Source organism: Mytilus californianus, unplaced genomic scaffold, assembly GCF_021869535.1.
Source record: "Mytilus californianus isolate M0D057914Y unplaced genomic scaffold, xbMytCali1.0.p SCAF_4, whole genome shotgun sequence".
Classification (NCBI taxonomy): Eukaryota; Metazoa; Mollusca; class Bivalvia; order Mytilida; family Mytilidae; genus Mytilus; species Mytilus californianus.
The window spans coordinates 52250917-52265841 of record NW_026262690.1 but is presented as its reverse complement, the minus strand read 5'-3'; the positions used below and the strand labels follow the sequence as shown (position 1 = coordinate 52265841).

Below are 14925 nucleotides of genomic sequence, written 5' to 3'. Positions count from 1 at the left end.
TCTCTGTTCCAACAAAAGTATACAACTTGTAAAATGTAGTAACAAAAGAATGAAAACAAATAGGAAATGAACGCTATATTCATACATATATGTCTTTACAATCCTTATTAAATGACAAAACAAATAAGTTCTAAAAGTACAAAGTGATCATTAAAACATATAATATTTCTTACTAAATCACACAACCGCATACTAGCTCCATTTGGTATCATTGTCGTATTTCGGAGTAACAAATAATTATCTCAGAAATCTTTATTCGAAAACTTTATGGTCGCCGAGAGAAACATAGATGTTCCATTTCAGTTTGGCCTTACGAAAATGACGCAATTGTTTTCATCTATTGACAAGTTCATTATAGGTTAGCCTCGACAAATTTATGCTTAGCATACCAATAACAGAAACGGAGAGTCTTTCATGCTTACAGATATTGGCTTTATTGAAAAACTAGCTTTAAGTGCTTGTATTGTAGCGACGATGCTCTGTTATTAGTGAGAATTCCAATACAAAGATGTAATGAAGGAACATTATTGGATTTATATTGTAAGTACATGACGGATTAATAGTGAAATGGACATTAGTAAGTTGAACCTTTTATTTTCCTGATATGGATAATTTAATCATATATTGATAATGACATATTTAACAAATTTTGAGTTACCTCAAAATCTTACGTCGTGTATATCTTTACGTAAATTTTGATATATATCATAAGTAAATGGTGGATGCTAGGAAAATAAACATTAGTAAGTTGAACTTTTTTATAAATTTCCTTAATAAAGATAACCTGCCTGATTTTTTTTATCAATATTAAACATATTTCAAATCTATTTTAAATTCTTGCGTCTTTGATTTTGAGATGAAAATTAATTCTATTATTTACATTTTATTATAAACTGGACTGAAATATTGCCTTAAATTTTTCTCTACTGAATCGCCATATTTCACAATTTTACTTCGGTTTTGCGTATTTCTTAATAACGTTACTGTATGTTTTTATTTATATGTACAGCAGCCGATATTAAAGTGTAAGAGTGTATAATTTCTATATCGTGCGATTTTTTTTTTGAAATAAGCAATTTCGAGCAGGTTCAAGTTCAAAGTTTTATTTGAAGTTAAACAGACAAACATAAGGATTTTTTATATGATAGTTCAATATTGTTTTTATTAATTGTGTTTGCTATGAATGATACGAGACGTGAAGATACCTTATGTTTTACGTGAAGATTGAATTAAACATTTATTCAAAAGGTACATAAAACAAGATGTCATGGAAATCGGTGCACGAAAAACATTTAAGTTTGTGATAGCAGTTGTATATCAAGTTACAAAAGCACATACATCCAAAAGCACATATTGAGGCGAATGAGGGAATGATAAGATGTCTTGGTGTAAACAGACAACTGAGACGTCGTTGTCGACGATTGCGATTGTTGTTGATATACGTTTCAATCAGTAACTTCACATGCAAACGTCAATTTTTTACATTTCATCTGTTAGATTTGGTCTTCCTTTACATTCAAAATTGACAAACTTCAATCTTGTATCAACATTGAGTCACGGGATTTTTGTCAATGTTATTTCTATTTATTTCAATTCTATCATTTTGATTGTTCATTATTCATCAATGCAGTAAATATTTTTACAAATAAAATCCGGTGAATATAAAAAACACTTATCGAGTAAGAAGGGGGAAATCATTATTATACATCATATGTTATAACTTCTTTGTTTCGACGAACAACGCTCTTGATTTTTTGATTAGACAATAAAGTCGATTTTTCATAATATTCTGTCTTTTTCGTTCTAAGGGATATTTTACCGTACACTTCAAATAAATTTCAATATTTCAATAATGTTTTCATAAATAAGTCGTTTGTTGTCAATGAGGTCATGAATTTGAAGTTTGCTTCGAAAATTCAATATTTTCTCATTTAAATTTGTTTTTGTTAACAAGATATAGCGCAATCTGTTCCGTAGAACACAACTTATTTTTTTGTTTATTTTGGATGTGTAAGGTGTTGAACTTTGTCTAAGAGACTTACACTGATAGAAACTTTTAAAGACTTAATCAAGCGATGCGCTAGTCGGCACCGTGGAAAGATCGTCCATTAGGTGAGGAATTATGTCAGTAATTTTATTATTGTTCATCAACCCAGATGTATTTTTTCTATCAATTTTCCTCAGTAACTGTGAGCTTATGTTTTTATATACTACTTTGAAGTTTAGAAGACATTAGAGGTTATTTACTGTTTTTGTATTATGTTTAATGTAAGACAATTTCTATGTATCTTTAAATTGTGAATTGCTTATGTATCTGACGCTTTCATGCTACGAAAACACAAATTATACCTGTAATTACTACAGTAACTGTAACAGTGTGCCATGTCATCGTCTTCACACATTTTTGATTTGTATTAAATCTTTTTCAATGATATTAGAAATGTGAATCAAAATGCTTACAGTATATGGATGATATATAGCCATGTCACATTGTGTATTGTATAATTTCACCATTTTTTGCATTAAGAAAAATGACATATTTGATACTTATATTTGAATTTTAACGAAATGTAAAACCGGTTTTTGCCAGGAATCGTGAACTCGGTTTGTACAAGTAAAGAAACAATCAAATACAATAGTTTGTAATAATTTTCTAATTTTTTAATTTGTCAAGTTTTTTTTAATACCGTATCTTGAATGTATGCTTAGCTATTTAAATGAAAATAAAACAAAGAACCTTTTTACAAAATAAGCTGTATTCCTAAGTGACAAGACCAAATACAACTAAGTATTTCATACTTATATAGACATAAAATACAAACATATTGTGAGAATAAAAAATAAATTGTGGTCTTAATTTATATATAGAGACTCTAAAAACAGTCAAAGTCAATGGAAATATTACAATGTATATTCCGATCGAATAAATCAAATACAACATGCACTTTCCAACAGAAAAGTTACCTAGGACTTATTGAATCAAAGCTCCCACTAGTACATAAATTACACAATCTACATTGGTACTTGTTACGATCAATTTGAGCCTACATATTCGTCAAAAATGCAAATAGAAAATAGTCGTATAATTGGGAGATTTGCTTTTTTTTATCCATTTCAATCCTTATGTGTTTCCTTGTTTTGTGTTTGTTTCTGTAAATAGATAAGTTGGTATGATTATAATTTCATCGACTTGTTATTTTTCATCAAAGAGGAAAGATTCAGATGCAAAACTTATTAAAAGGTTATTAGTTCTAAATAACCCTAGTGCTAAACAATGTCACATCCCTCATCTCTTCCAAGTGTTGTAATTTAACTTATGGTACACATGTTTCTAAATAGTCAGTTAATATAATATCCTTACTGTTATTGCCAACCTAAAAATGAATTCAAATTTCCTAAGTTCAGCAATTGTCAACAGTCTCCAAATTTGGTTTTAACGAGAAAAAAGCAGCTGTAGCGTATATGACGGATCCGTCTGTAGTATTGCATAATTTTCAACAATGAAATCGGTATCAAGAAAAGTACTGTTAAAATTGACAATTCCTCAACAGCCCTATAAAGAAGTGACTGACATTCCAATTATACACGATTAACATTTTTTTCAACAAGAACACAAACCTTTTCGTTTGAGTTTAGTTTTAAATAGCAACTACTGTCACAGATATAATACAATTACCGGACAGCTGTTTCTAACAAATCCAAATAAATAGTAAATTCGGATATTCATTGCAAATTAAGAAAGATATTATGAGAGCATTTACATATGATTTAATATGCTATTTTTTTCACTTGAATACTATAACGTAAACTCGTTAACAACCGTATCAAAAGAAAAGAAAAAAGGCTACTGGCAAAAGTAATTGAATATTCTTTGCACTAGAAATATACAAAGCTGTTACATAATATATTTAAACGAATTTATTTTTAAAAGGCTTTCTGTTAATTTTATGAAAAAAAAGCTTCTTTTGGAAAATGAAATTGTAGTTTTTTTTAAACAAAAATTCGAAGAATAGAAATCTCATAATACACAGTCGTTTTAATAAGTTAGTTGGTTTACAGTTTTGTTTGTTCCTATAATTACATTTTATGTATGTTTCATTAGAACCCGTAATTTTGGTTTGGTGACAACACTCCAATATCATATTTTATTTCGTTATAGAATACAACATCTGTGACTGCACGTGCTATATATAGACAACAGTAGTGTACCGCTGTTCAAAAGTCATAAATCGATTAGGAGAAAACAAATCCGGGTAACAAACTAAAACCCAGGGAAACACTGAACTGCAACCAAAACAAACGCCAACATACATAGAAACGTGCGAATGTTAAAATAATGCACTGAAAAACAAACGAAAAACTTGATTCAGCTCTTAATTCACGGTTGTAGCATAAAATGTAATTAGAAAAAATTGAATGCTTCTTTTTATAATTTTATAGGACTGTAAAAGAGTTGATCGTGCGCACATTTTTAATATGAAGTATCTCCGCGCTTCATACAAAATGTGCTTCGGTCAACGCTTTTACACCCCAATAAAATTATTAAAATAAGCACATTCAATTCTTAAATACATACATACATACATAATCGTTGTTCTAACAAACCATAAGTTACAATGGTACAGAAATATGCATACAAACAGATATGAAAACAAACCTATATGTATTAACACCAGACACATACACATACACACATGCATACAAAACTTATCAGTTAGCACCCACACTCGCATAAAAGAGAGGCGAAAGATACCAAAGTGATATTCAAGTCGAAAACAAGACACACATAAATGTACGATATAAACGAGAATAGATAGTTATCTAAATGACAAGTGAACAAACATTTATTTATTTTTCGTGTCAATATACATTGTTTTTCTAATTTTAAGTGACCTGTACATCTTATAATTTCTTTGAATTACTCAATATTTGGTCTTTGTCTCGTATTTACAACCATTAATCAAAGTCAGTCTTAAACCATAAATAAATAAATTTTGGTGACCTTTTTTAAGAGACTTATGAAACAGACGGAATGAATATAATTTCTTGATCTTTTCTGGCTAAGAGAAAACCTTCGTATTTAAAGGGATATCGTAAAATATTTGAGTAATTGGTTTCCGTGATATTGATTGAAACCGATGAGTTGATTATGTGACATGCAGTGACACACTATAGATTGTTATAAACTAATACATAACACAAATAGTCATAATAGGCAAATTCTTTATTTGTACAAACCGAGTTTACGATTCCTTGCAATCTTTTGGCTTATTCATATAGTTATTAATCTATTATAAGTTTATGCAAATAAATCATAAACATTTCTCTCTTTCATGTCACATAATAATCATTTATAATTCTTTGTAAGCATTGCCTTCAAAGGCATAATATGAAGCGGTTCGCAATAACGTACAATGTATACCTTCTTATTTATTAGAAATTGACGCAAAAAATACTTGAGGAGAAGTAATAATAACAAAATCGATGCATTCTTAAACAGGAAATGACTGCCCAGCAGATCTGAAAATCAACATTTTAACTTCCAGTTCTGCAAAGCGAAAAAAAAAAGGCAAGAAATTCTTTCTTTTTTTTTGTCTTTGGCATCATTAATATGTTTCTTGACAATATATAGTGCAAACTTTTTAATTTGAACGCCATAAGAGTTGGTTAGCCTTGTAAAAGATAAAAGGCGCTGACCAATAGTGTTATCTTCTAGAAAAGATGACCGAGAATGATCAGCTTATGAGTGTTCAGAAAATAGGAACACGTAGACCATGAACATAATTCCAAATATGGAATAGGTATTTTTAACGTAATTACAAGTCTAATAACATGCAAAAGTTTATAAAAATGTGAATCACACTATCGTTCTAAAATTTCGGTTATTGGGGACTCCTGCACATTCCATAATTACTTTCCTTTAAGCGATTGTCCAACTCTTTAACACATTCCCCATTTCCATTCTCACTTTTATCACATACCCTGTCAAGCAACCATTTCACTCCAGTCAAACATGATTTGCTCTTTTTGCGTAAAGAAAACGTGAAGTTATGTTGGCGTTGCAGTTTCTTTTCAAGTTTGAACTAACACAAAACTAAAGAGCTTTTTACAATACCAGCTGTATTCCTTAAAGATAAATACATTTCATACTTAGATCCAAATAAAACACATTTTTTATGAGAATAAAAAATAAGATGTGCTCTTAATTCCAAAACATTTGCAAAACATAGGGACAATAAAATCATTTAAAGTGAATGGTAATTTTCTAATATATTTTCCGATAGAATAAATCAAATACTGTACATGCACTCTCTAAGAGAAAACGGTGGGATTAACCAGGACTAATTGCACCAAATCTTTTACTTTTCCATTAATCAAACCATCTACATTAGAATTTGACATCAACAGGCCTGCATGTTCGTAAAATACGAATTGAAATAAAAAATAGTCTTGCAAATAGGGGAATATACATATGTATCCATTTCAATCCTTATGTCTCTGTCTGGCGTTTTTGTTTCCTTTTGTTCTTATATAAGTTGGTATAAATTTGCAATTGCTCAACTTGTTCATTTTCCACAAAGAGGATTCAGATGCAAATCTGAAAAAAAATTATCACTTCTAAATAAAGTTAGTTTAAAACAGTGTCACATTACTCATCTTTTCAAGATTTTTAAATAAATGTATGCATATCCTTGTTCTTAAAAGAGTCACCAATAATACTATACTTATTCTTATTGCCCATCTAAAAATGTATTCGAATATTTAAAGCTCAGCACTTATCTAGTCTCCAAATAGTGTTCCTACTAACATGTACCAAAATAGAAATATATCTGATAGATCCGTCAGTTGTATTGCATAATTTCCCACTAGGAAATCGGTATAAAAAAGTACTGTTAAATTGATAATGTCTCCACAGGCCTATGCAGTGACTGACATTCCAATTATACTCGATAAACTCTTTTTTCGACAAGCACATTAACGTTTTTCTTTCTTTTAAGGTTGGTTTCGTATAGCAACAACGACTATAACAGACAAAATGAAATTAGCGTACAGCTGTTTCTGACCGATGCAAATATATAGATATAAGATCGAACTTCGAATTCGGTGCAAATTAAGGAATAATTTATGAGAGCAGTTACATTTGATATATGCTTCGGACGCATGAAATTCATAATGTGTTGTTTTTCAATTTTTACAGCACTGGTTCGATACCTCTGCTGGTGGACTATCAGTCCCCGAGTGTATCATCAGCTCAGTAGTCATTTCTGTGGTTCTGACATGATTTATAACGAACCTTTCTAGAATTGTCCGTTTATAAATTTTTAAAGTATTAAGAAACTAAGGTTTCATCTCCCTCAGGCAAAGTTGACCTTAGATGGATTTGGCTCCTTATTTAGGTCCTTTTTGGTCATATAGCTATTCAACTGTTTCGGTTCTTATGCATTTTTGGCTTTCAAATATTCGGATTTGCGCGTTCCTGTGGGAGGTAGATCCTGAAAAGCGCTTCGGACGCATGAAATTCAAAACGTGTTGTTTTTTTTAATTTTTACAGCACTGGGTCGATACCACTGCTGGTGGACTATCACTCCCCGATTGTATCATCAGCTCAGTAGTCATTTCTGTGGTTCTGACATGATTTATTTCGAACCTTTCTAGAATTGTCCGTTTATAAAAGGAAAATATTAAGAAAGGTAGTATTTACCGATTCTGAATGAAAAGTTTTAATACACCAAATCACATAACAACTGTTATGACAGAGTTTAATTACCAAAGGGAACGCATGAAAAATTGAAAAAAATCCTAATAGACATCGCTCTCAAAGACTACTGCCCGAAGTCATTAAATACTATTTGCACCAGACAAATACAAATACAAAGCTGTTAAGTCATATATTAAACTAATTAATTTTTCAAGTTTTAAAAGACTCGGTTGATTTTTTGAAAAAAAAAGTTTGTTTTTGGGAGTAAATATGTAGGTTGTTTAAGACGGGCACAGATTCTTAAATCTTTAAGCCTATTTAAATAAAAGGTGTGTGCTATGTATATTTAGTCAAAGTCAGTGAAAACAGTCCATTTTTAGAGACCTTGTTAAAGAAACTTATGAAATTAACGGACTAAATTCTTATGTTGTACTGTTACACCACTGTCCTAGGTTAGGGGTAGGGTTTGGCACCAACAAACATGTTTAACCCTGCTACATTCTGTATGTGCCTGGTCCAAGTCAGGAGCGTGTAATTCAGTGATTGTCGTTTGTTGCTGTATATCATATATGTTTTTCGTTTATTGTTTTGTTCATAAATCAGACAATTAGTTTTCTCGTTTGAATTGTATACAAATTTGTCATTTCGGGACCTTTTATAGCTTACTATGAGGTATGAGTTATTTTCATTGTTGAATATCGTACGGTGACCTGTAGTTGTTAAATTCTATGTCATTTGGTCTCTGGTGGAGATTTGTCTCATTGGCAATCATACCACATCTCCTCATTTTAATATAAATATAATTTCTTGATCTTTCTAACTAATAGAAAGCCTTTTTGTTCAAAGGAATATCATGATATATTTGATTAATTGGTTTCCGTAGTATTGATTGAAACTGGTGAGTTGATTATGTGACACGCAGTGACACGCTATAGATTGTAATCAACTGATACTTTATATTAATACAAAAAAGAAATCATAATAGGCCAAAACCTTCTTGCATTTTCCTATATCTGTCAATCTATTATAAATTTTTACATGCGAATGAAAGATTGTTCTCTCTAATGTCTTTTTCACTGAATAATCAAATATACTTCTTTGTAAAACAGAGGTGGAAGATACCGAAGATGGTGCCGATATAGAACATAATGGTTAAATGAATTATTCGTCTTATATCTTGAATATCATAAGAAAGGGAAAACTTGACAAGGCTAAATGCTCAGGATGACAATACTTTATAACTTCGCATTCCACTAAAATAATCAGATGTATCCTTATAGGGTTTTCCCCTTTAAACGAGGATGTTTTAACTAATTTTCGTCTTTTGTTTATTATCTTGAAAACTATAGAAAGGTAGAAACTGTAGAAAACAAAAATAATCCGTTATACAAGATCTACAAAAATGTCAATGTAACAAACAATTTGATTACTCCTTTAAAGGTTTTTCCCTTACACTCTAATAACGATTGTTTTGCCAATTATCTAAAAAATTATAATTCAAAAGTAAAAACTGTAAACAGCAAAAATGATCCGACCTAAAAGATCTACAAAAATGCCAATATGACCATCACCACTGGATGACTCATTACAGGGGTGCTGCCCTTCAATTACAATTTTTGACTTATTTTTAAATTAAAGCATATTGTTCGAAAACTATTAAAATCATTTGATAATGGACTTTTCGTTTTGAATTTTCCTGGGAATTCGGTATTTTTGTTATTTTATCTTTTATAAATAGATAGAAAAAATAAAAAATGACCAACATTACAAAAGAGAGGCGAAAGATACCTGAGGGACATTCAAACTCATAAGTCGAAAATAAACTGACAACGCCATGGCTAAAAAAGAAAAATACCAACAGACAAACAATAGTACATAAAACACAACATAGAAAATTAAAGACTGAGCAACACGAACCCCACCAAAAACTGGGGTGGGGGGATCTCAGGTGCTCCGGAAGAGTAAGCAGATCTTGCTCCACATGTGGCACCCTTCGTGTTGCTCATGTTAGTACAAACCCGATAATAAGTCTAATTCGGTATGTCACATTCGGGAAAAGGGGACGGGATTGTAGTTACGACATAAGGAACATATCCGCTATCATCTTGAAACGGATATTCCATAACGGTCAACCAACTCGTGATGGCGTCCGTAAAACTTACGAAGGGATAATTTCAACTTCACCACTTGGAACTCTTGGTTTAATAGCTACCATGTGAGCAGCAATCCTCTATCAGAGAAATCATGATAGAAAATACAATCCCTGGAATATCGTATCAACTGGGAGATATATACTTTGTATGCAGGCGCTGCTGAAATGTTGCTACATAGAAATGGAAAGTTCACAATTGGGAAGCTGAAATCATCTTTTTTGTCGTAAAGTTTTGTTTTCAACCGATCATTAATGTCAATTTCTAGATGTAGGTTAAGGTATGAGGCAGACTTAACTGTATCTGTTGTATCCTTTTTTCTCAAGTTCGAAGGGATAGATGCGTTCAACATTATCATCAAATTTTGAATTATTTAGTGCTACATAATTGCCAATATGATTGAATCATTATTGTCCCTAAATGAAGATTTGTTTTACTAATTTTAGAGTTTCGCCTATTATCCAGAAAACTATAATATACAAACAGAAACTGTAAACAGCAAAAATGATCAACAACAGAAGATCTTCAAAACACTATATATGACCAAAACCACTGGATAGCTCCTTATGGTTATGGTCCTTACATGACAATTTTAAGTTTCTGAATATCTCGAAAACTATTTTAGAGAGGCCGAAACTGTAAACATCAAAAGCTATGAGCATTCCAAGATATATTGTTTTGACAGGTGGTCGATTCAGGGTCTCAATAGCCTCTTGTTTAGAAAACTTTTTTTATTGTGTACTATAATACTTCCAGAAACCATCAGAAATAAAACTGATCTGTCAATATATCGATTGTGTTCTTTTCCCGATTGTGATATTTTGGCTGCGCGTGGGTTGACAAGACGGGTGACACAAGCATAGCAGGAGACGCTAACCCTGTCGACGCATCAAATTTTTTCTCCGTTTGGAGTTTGTCCTATTCCTCAATTTTTTTTTTTTATCTTGATTAGTCTATTTTTATACTAAATTAATTTACGACAAAATTTACGACATTTGAACATAGGTAAACTTCTGTTGCTTATAATTTATCAAAATATTATCTTCTTAACTTCATACACACATCTAGAATATACTGAAATTGTCAATGTTGATAAAAAATCATCAAATGAACTGCTCTCCAAATCTTTCTAAAAACTTTAGTTATATTTATAGTGTCATTGTTAAACCATTGGATCTAGAATTTTAGGTGAGTGATGTCAATTCTAAATCATAGAATTAGAAACGACTATGATCTTTTTTTTCTGCACCGAAAAGAGTAATATGATTATAGATATGAAATAATATCTAACAAACGAATTTTACAACACTTTGAAAATTTGATCAACAGAATGTTAAATTCTGACTTTGGTAAAAATTGACCCAGGAAAGAGCTGTTAATAAAAACACATCTTAAAAAGTAATAATTTTCTTTTTTTTTATATTTCGAATAACGAATTATTACATTTCAAAATATTTAACATATTCGAGTCAAAAGGAAATAAGCATAAGCCTTGAATGTACGTGTGTTTTTAAATTCAATATATTGAATAACTTAATCGTATGCTAAATTCTAAAACTATTTTGTTCTTGTTAACAGAATTTAATAGAATGTGTATGATAAAATATGAAGTATCTATCTAGTGTATTATTTACAGTGTTTATTGGTGTAGGAACTGCATTCATATTACAATTTAAGAGCGTTCAGGATTGGCAAACACCATATTTATTCATCAGGATATCTTAAAACCTTAAGTTGAGATATCATTCAAAAATTGAATTCAATTGAATCCCCAACTTTATTTTTCTAAAATTTGCTTTAAAAAAATTTAAAAATTAATTTTAAATCGAGGAAAGTATCTTCCTCGTGCATAGCTCTGATTTCTAGTCCGAGTTTAGCTTAACCTTAGGATCTATTTGGTTCTTGTCAACGTTTCTATTAGGTTTTGTATTTTGAAATATTTTGGCCACTAGAATTACTGAAGAGACACTGATTGTCGAAACGTGCATCTGGTTCAATACATATGATACGTTTAATGTTATTATTAAGAGAATGTATCACAAAAATATACCTTGATGGCAACATTAAAATATAATGTGTGCAAAGTTCTTTCTGTTTGCTTTCAAAGCATATTCTCACAGGAATTCATACCTTTAGTACTTTGTCTTTTCTACCTTCAGTTATCTAACATAATGGACTAGTTCAATCAAGAGAAAATTTTTAAATTGTAATTATCAAACATTCCAATAGAAAGCATGTTCTATAATTAAGACTCCACATTTAAGCATTAGTCTAATTAAACAACGAAAATGTATTACCATGTAAAATACTAATCATGCATTCCCCCAAAAATTCATTTCAATTACAATGTTAGCTGCAAGGTAGATTAAAAATTAAAACCCATTAAACAAGCATCGATGGTAAACTGCGAAACTAGTTTATCAAACGTATCATGAAAAGCCTTTGTGTTTCTAACAAACTGGGAAATAGAAACCTCAGTCCGGATTCACTCAGAAAACGAAATCAACCCTCAAAACCGATAAAATAACAGATGCAAACATGTTAAATAGAAAAAACGGCATAAGAGTTATATCAACCATATAATTTAACACTGAACAATATTAAATAATTCATGAAATGTGAAATATGTTTTGACGTCATTCTTAACTACAAATTTACTCAATTTATGAAAATCAAACTTATCAAAGCTAAAAGAGCAATGATATAAAACATACTATTTTCTAGCTCATACTTTGGTCTAAAAAGAAAATCCCGGTATGCATTTAAACAAATGATATGATCTCCGTGTGCACAACACTTGTTTCTGAAATAAAACTTCAACAGTTTAAAGAGGGTGTTTTTGATGATTTTTAACCTGGTATTGACCCACTTTCATGTTGTTGGTTTTTTTGACAATCATATATAATGAAAATAACACTTGCTGAATTTTATGCATAACTTGTTTACATTCAAACATTTTTCCGGGCGTCTTTGCGAAAAACTATGTGTAATGAAAGGAATGGTCTATATAATAAAAAAAAGCTAAGGATATTTCGAGTCAAATTAAGGTCTGATATGTAAATATCAAGAGCAAGACGCCAAAATGTTATACTAGTAGCTTATTTCGAAGAAAGATGGTTAAAGTTAATATCACTGCGCTTAACTACTTAGAATAAAATTACTGTAAATCATGTACATCTTCAAATAAAATTTTATAAAAATTTCCATTGAAATCCAAATCAGTTTTGAGAGGTTCAACTTTCAAAGAATGCAATTTTTGTACTACGGAGATTACAAACTGACATTTATAATGCGTGGACTTGTCGAAACTGAATAATACATGATACGTTTTTGTGGAATCGTCTTTTATAACAGACTTGAGTAATATGAATCCCACTTAAATCATGGGTTAAACTCTATTGCTCGGGAAGAGTTAGAATACTGTGCTCTTCTAGTGACACATCATGTTGGTCATTTTAAGAAAACATCAGTGACATAGATATGCAAGAACAATCAAGCAAATCACGATGGCGTCCGTAAATATTTTGAAGAGATGACTTCAAGTAATAAAATCGTGACAGGAAGAGCATGCACCTGGATATCGTATAAACTGAGATATATTCATATATACTCCACATACAGGTGCTATTGTAATGTTGTAATATAGAAATGAAAACATAATTTGGAAAATTTAAATTGTCCTTCGTGTCGTAAAGATTAGTTCTCAACCGACCCTCGTTGTCAGTTTCTGTACATTGACGAAAAGTGTTTAAAGATGAATCAGACTTAAATGTTTCTTTGGTATCCATTTTGTCATGTAAAATGGGATAGATTCAATCAACATAGTCACAAAATAATGAATTATTTAGTGAAAAGATATTGTCTATATAGCGAAACGTGAAGTTAATGGATAATGAAAAATTCTTTTCATTTTTCATTTTTCTTGGGGGGAAAACCCCGTTACGAACACATATTATACGAATAAAGCAACACGTAGGTTAGAAGAGGAGACCAACTGGTTACAAAAAGATATCGAATATATTTTATTTCATTGAAACATAAGCTATTGTCTAAATTAAGTCTTACTATGACCAGTTCTTATTGGGCAATACTCATTTCCTTTGGAACATCATTTATAAAAGTATAAAAGTATCAACGAAAATACCGAGCTCCAAGGTAAATTCAAAAAAGGGGAAGTTCATAAAACCTGACAAAATCAAACGCTCGACTATATCAACAAAAGGAACAAATAGAAAACTGTCATACTCCTAACTTGGTACAGACATTTTCCGAAGAAAAGGGTGGGTTGAATCTGGTTTTATAGCTAGCTAAACCCCCACTTGTATGACAGTTGTTTATAGTTCCGTTATATTGACAAAACTGGATAAGCAACCCAAACAGACATGATTGGTTAACGTGACAATAATTGGGATCAAGCAGCCCAAACTATATAAACATATATCTCACAACTGACAAAAACAATTCCAAACAAACATACAAATTAATCCCACAATAATATCATATATAAAAATAGTTCTACTTACTGTTGTAAGCAAAGTCCATTTATAATATATAGTGAGATTTCAATCACCCAGAGCCTGGACAAATTAACAATATATTAAAAAAGAACTAACACAAATCTAACGCCAACACCAATTTCTTTAAGAAGAAAAAAAACCAGTTAAGATTTTACAAATGACGAAGAATGTCAATTTATCTAAATTCAGACAGGCACATAAACATGTGTTGACATGCACAAGTTTTTGGTATCCAATATCCCCCTCATCTACATTGGTGTGATTAGTGTATATATATTTTTTATTAACCGCTATATTACATTCATCGGCAAATAAATTATAGATAATCAGGATGATGACATGCCGATAAGATATGAAGCTGTGTAAAAGACAAAGTAGTTCTTTTGGACATTAAACTCCTGGCTCACAAGTTGGTCATCCCCCAAAAGACATGTCACCATTCACGGAAATACTATTTTCTAAGCCAATCTGATCTCAGACTTTGAATTTACTCTTCAATATTATGTATTTGGCGGAAAGGAGCAAATGCTAATGTAAGGTCTTTTGTTTTGGACAGTAC

General features: G+C 30.8%; 1 protein-coding gene across 2 annotated transcripts in view; it reads left to right on the top strand.

Moving 5' to 3' along the window:
- The first annotated feature begins 403 nt into the window (after positions 1–403).
- The window catches only part of LOC127738220 (uncharacterized), a 45452-nt gene continuing 30930 nt past the window's right edge, over positions 404–14925 (top strand). Inside the window, exon 1 of one of the 2 annotated variants that reach the window (XM_052249396.1) lies at positions 404–540. The gene's annotated coding sequence lies outside the window, so the exon portion shown is untranslated. Of the gene's footprint in view, positions 578–14925 lie in introns of both variants that reach the window. The other variant, XM_052249395.1, reaches the window with a different exon arrangement.